This window comes from Babylonia areolata, chromosome 3 (genome assembly GCF_041734735.1).
Source record: "Babylonia areolata isolate BAREFJ2019XMU chromosome 3, ASM4173473v1, whole genome shotgun sequence".
NCBI lineage: Eukaryota > Metazoa > Mollusca > Gastropoda > Neogastropoda > Buccinidae > Babylonia > Babylonia areolata.
The window spans coordinates 30,196,805-30,202,810 of record NC_134878.1 but is presented as its reverse complement, the minus strand read 5'-3'; positions in this window follow the sequence as shown (position 1 = coordinate 30,202,810).

Sequence of the window (6,006 nt, the reverse complement as noted above, 5' to 3'; positions counted from 1 at the left end):
TTCGTCAGGTCTCCACACGCAGCTCTTTCAAGTCTGGCCTTTAAACCCACCTCTTCCCAAAACAGCCTCCCTTCCCTGCGTCTTCCTTGTCTTCAGTTTTTCCAGTTTTAGAGTTATGCATGCGTGTGAATGGCTGGTGGGAAAGCGCTTTGATTAGTCTCTGCACAAGATTTTCCGCATTGTATAAATACCATTATTATTATTATTGTATTGCATTGTATTGTATTACTTTTTCGTCACAACAGGATTTCTCGGCGTGAATTTCGGGTTCCTCTCCTCGGGAACAGCTTGTCGCCACAGTACAGAGCCCCCCCCCCCCCCACCCCCCACCCCCCCCACACACACACCCCGCGCCACCTCCCACCCCCTTTTATTTCTGTCTGCGAGTGTATTTCTACATCACTTTGCCAGGGACAACCCTTTCATTGTCATGGGCGCCTTAACGTGCGCAAAGTACATGCTGTACACGGGATTTCGTTTTATCAGCTCATCCGAAAGACTAGCATCCAGACCACCACTCGAGGTGTAGTGGAATGGACTGAGGGGTAAGATGGGGGAGTAAAAATGCCGATCTGTACATGCGACTTGAATTCGTGGACACTCGTTTCTTAGTCGGGCGCGTTACCGCTGGGCCACCGCTCCACCTTCAAAATTTAATGTTCTTCTTGTGGTCCTGTGAGTGAGTGATTGAGTGTGTGTGTGTGTGTGTGTGTGTGTGTGTGTGTGTGTGTGTGTGTGTGTGTGTGTGTGACATCTTCCGCTAACTTCCCACTCTCCCACAGAAGAGACGGTTTGCTGGGAATCGAACCCAGGACTACGCAAGCAGAAGATCAAATATGCTCGTTAAAGATCCTGTAGTAAACCATGTCAGCGTTCGGTGGGTTATGGAAAACAAGAGCATACCCAGCATGTACACCCCCCGAAAACGGAGTATGGCTGCCTACATGGCGGGGGTTAAAAAAAAAGGGGGGGGGGGGAGGGACATACACGTAAAAGCCCACTCGTGTACATGCGAGTGAACGTGCGAGTTGCAGCCCACGAACGAAGAAGAACCTACGATATCTCGATCCTGATACCGCAAGCGAGCGCCGCTTTGTGTGTAATATGTCGGTCAACATGCCAGTGTCCGTTCTCGGTGAGTTGTTTCATTCTTATCCCCCCCCCCCCCCCCCCCCCCCCCCCCCGCCCCCGGCCCCCTCAACCGAACTGTCCCTCCTCCCACTCCCCCCACCCCACCCCACATTCCCATCCCCCACTTACGACCTCAGTTCCACCACCACATCCCATCTCTCCCATTGTCATTGCACGTCAGTCGTAGCGACCACTGAGTCGAACCGTTTCTGAGAATCCCGAAAATGAAATCCGGCCTGTGGACATGAAAAGATCTCCCCTTTTGGTACTGACGGGAAGTTTTGGAACAGCAGTGCGAGCTATACTACCACAACAATCCCCAGCACTTACGGCAGCCATGCAGAGGACGTCCGGGTCATTTCACCTCAGTCCATCAGTGTTACCATACCCACTTCAGTGGACAGACAGGGAAATAGCCAACGTCAATGCTCATGCAGGTCATAGACACTGACCCTCTCTCTCTCTCTCTGTGTGTGTGTGTGTGTGTGTGTGTGTGTGTGTGTGTGTGTGTGTGTGTGCAGTTTTGTGCGTACCAGAGTCGCGGAGCCATGTGTTTGTGTCCATGTTGGAAAATTAACTGGGAAGTGAGCTGGCTTACCTAATTCGTAAGTAGTTAGTTCATAGTTAAGAAGGGAGGGAGCGGGCCTATTTTCAAATTCATCATGTGCACAAGATCATGAAATTTTCTGTTTTCTTTGCAAGTGCAAGCACTCATAAATGTACTTGGATGTCTGTATTTATTTATATATTATGTAATTTGGAAATTGCGCACAACTGCATGCTTTATGTTTGAGGTAGGAGATATTTATTGCACCATTTGTGAACACTCGGATGAGATCTGCGCACACGTCACAGAATGCCAAGAAATCTACATCTTTACCATCAATAACAAGACAGACTCAGTTGTGCACGCGCGCGCACACCCGCACGCCCACACACACTAACACAAACACACACACACACACACACACACACACACACACACACACACACACACACACACACACACACACTGACACTGACGCATACATATACCTACATATACACAAACACACGCACTCATACCTCATGGACGCACGCACGCACATACACACACACACACGCACGCACACACACACACACACACACACACACACACACACACACACACACACACACACACACGCGCGCGCGCGCGCACGCACACACACATTCAAATGTGCTGAATTTACAGTTTCCACTTTCTTCTCACGCAGCCAGTATGTCAGTAGAGGGCTAGGAGACGGGAAGTCCTTTTCTCTCCCCCCCCCCCGCCCCCCCACCTCCACCACACCCCAGCCCCTCCCATTCACTGTAGCCCCTATTGCCCCCACCCCCTCTCTCCATCGCCACCTTATTTTCGGGGGGTGAGGGGGGGGGAGACCTTTTTTTTTTTCCTCTTGAGGTGTGAAAATGGGCCGACTGTTCAATGGCTTCCCGTTCAGCATCATTAGTGACAGGAACTAATGATTACGATTCATTACGTGCGAAAGTAAGTCTAATATGCAGACACTAGACAAAGCACGTGATGGTGCTGAGAAGAAAAGTTCACAGGCTCACACCACGGAGGGGAAATACGCGCCCACACACATGCACGAACAAAGTAGCGTGTCCTTGAGAGAACCCAGCTAGCTGGCAGTTAGAGGTATTGTGAGTTCGAATTGCAAAGGTCAGTGTTAACGTCTGTAACGATGACAGAGACATTGTAAGTGTATGTTGTTGTTGTTTTTACGTCTTTTCATGTTAATCATCCACACAATTATTATGAAAAAGCGCACAATCGCCTTAAATGAAAAGAGATTAAACTTACTTTGATAAATTCATGTCTTACATGTTCTTTAAACGTCGTGATTGGTGTCTAATGGGGAGCGTGTCGATAGTCCCCCGTGTATGACGCCATATTTGAATGTGATAGTAGATCATCTCCATAATGCAGGCGTTAGATTCTCTGATCGACCTCCAAAATTTGATAGAAAATTGACAGCCGACTTAAAAAACCCAGTCAAGAATAGTTAAGTATACCAAGAGAATTAGAACGTAAGAGGATCAATCGCCAGTTAAAGGATATCCGAATCTTCATTGGGGCAGCAATAGAAATCTTATTCAAGCTAAACATTCCAGAAACTTCGAAAAATTTCGAATTGCCGTGTTAACTTCTTTATTCATAGCGTGCAGGTTTAACTGAAATAAGAAATTTTGACGAACCTGTACCGCTGTCAACCGACTTAGTCTTCAGGCCCTGTCATATTCAGTCTCTTTTGGTGCGTGATTTGCATAAACATCTGGAGCTCGCCACAAACACATTCACGTGAACTTAACGTCCTCGATAGCCAAATCGATTACATGGCTATGTCAACTGGTTGAAAACAACAACAACAAACAAACAAAAACAGAAACGATAATATCAACCAGTCAATCAATCAATGAATACAACCCCACCCACTTCCCCAAATATAGCCCATGCAAAGTTTGGTGTCAAGCTTGAAGACAGTTTATAGCACATTCATGAGCGAACAGAAGCAGTTTCCAATAAGGGAAACACAGACGAGTGGGGTCTGCGCACGCTTCACTGAATGCTGGGAGATCTGTACACCCTTACCTGCCACTGACGAGACTGACTTCGTGTGGGTACTCACTGTGAATCGGCAGTTACGCCTGTGCAGAAGCGTGAACCTTGACATGATGGTATCTGCATGACATTGACATGATGCTATCTGCATGGTATATCTGCATGACCTTGACTTGATGGTATCTGCATGATATATCTGCATGACCTTGACATGATGGTATCTGCATGGTATATAATTATCTGCTTGACCTTGACATGATGGTATCTGCATGACCTTGACATGGTGGCATCCGCATGTCCTCGACATGATGGTATCTGTATGACCTTGACATGATGGTATCTCGCAGTGCATGAATACTCCGCGTGGCACACTCATGTCGTAAGCACCTCCAACAAAACTTAGATAAATTCCATCCATGTAACTTAAAGAAACTGTCGGCCAAAAACTGAAGATTAATAACAGTGTATAAATCACGACTCAAACGATGCACTTCAGAATAGACCTGCACGTAGTAACAAGGCTGATCCGTTGGCCTTGCTAAAACAATCGTCCAAGGAACCACTTTGAGAGAGGGAGACGGATAGGCAGACAAAACAACAACAACAAGACGCACTGACGATGAACTGACACCATTTCACACGTGGAAAACTATTTGCAGATACCCAGGCTTTGACATACTATTCTCGAGTATAGAGCTGGAGGAATCTGGTGAACAGTCTATTCTGTCAGCAGCGTCCCAATGATGACTCTTCACGGAGTAAAGGGAAAAAGAAATGAGAAGAAGGAAAGACACATGCATGATCACGGTGGATACCAAACATTTAAGGAGACACATTGATAAACTGGCCGAGCAGATTCAACACCGCTCTGAAAGAATATTCATCGAGAAACACTTCACTGAGGTCAAAGAAACCACACTGCCTCCCGCGTGGGTTGCCGGACAACATTGCCTGCTGTCCTCGGCCAAAAGACGGGGGGGAGAAGAAAAAAAGAAAAAAGAAAGAAAAAGACTCCTTTTCTGTCAGTGTCGCGGCCGGCAGTGGTTCAGTGGCATTAATGTCTGTGCTGCCACTGCCGCCTACCTGCATGCATGCTTCCGAGTCAAAACTGTATAGAAGTGACAGACACTGGAGCATGAATAAGTTGGGTGTCGGTGCCACAGTATCCACATGCCATTAATTTCTTTCTTTCACTAATCTTTCCGAAAGTCAACGAAAGTTAATATCTATAATTGACGGATACGTCAATGGACGAACTCCAACTAAAACTAGTAGTTAAAAAAACAGGAAGAAGAAAAAAAGGATGAGAAGAAAAGGCCCGGGGGTTGGGGGTGAAAGGTAGGTGTGGGGTGGGAGAGGAGGAAGATGGAGAGAGAGAGATTGAGAGGGATCAGGAGTGGATGGAAATAGACTGATTGTTCCTAAAAGATGTCAACTTTAATTTGTGGAAGTGATTCAGTTAAAAAAAAAAGAAAAAAAAAGTTGAGATGTTTAGTTTGTTTGAGGTGAAAATGTTAATTTCACTTTTTGTAACTTGATGTTTTCTGCCTTGTGTGCTGAACCTTTGATGTTTTGTTTTACAGCTTGGCATTTCTCAGTATAATTATGCCAGCTCATTGGCATTTCTATATCAGTCATTGACTTCATCATCATCTGTTTAATATGTTGTGCACTGTGTATAAGTACGTGGATGCACGCTCATATATTTTAAAAGCATGTTTGTTTAGTGTTGTTGTTGTTTTTGTTTGTTTGTTTGTTTGTTTGTTTTTGTATAGTTGTGTGGGTTTGTTTTTTGTTTATATTGTGAGCTTGAGTAACAAGACCACATGTGCATTTCACTTTTGAGATTAAGTCAGTAAACGTGACGCCGCACACATACGTGTACATCATGAACACATTCAGCCGTGCTCTAAGTATTAAAAAAAGAAAAGAAAAAGACACATTTCATGATGATGAGTTGAGTCTGGAAACCGATCGGCACACGCCTTTTAGGTCAAGTTGTTCGTAGGTTTTGTCTTGTAAAGTCGTCTGAAAAAAACAGTCTATGTCGCAAAATCAGTCGGCCTCTCCATGGAGTTTGAGTTTAAGTTTGTTTATTCCCATTAACTCTTTTGAGTCATAGAGAAACAAGGACAACATGACAGTAACAGGATGACGGCCACAGAGGCAAAGAAAAAAAAAAAAGAAAAAAAAGAGGGGATAATACAAATGGGGGGAAAATAAATGAAATAAAGGGCCAAATGTAATCATCAGTCTGACACAATGCAATAGGAATAGTGAAAGCAATA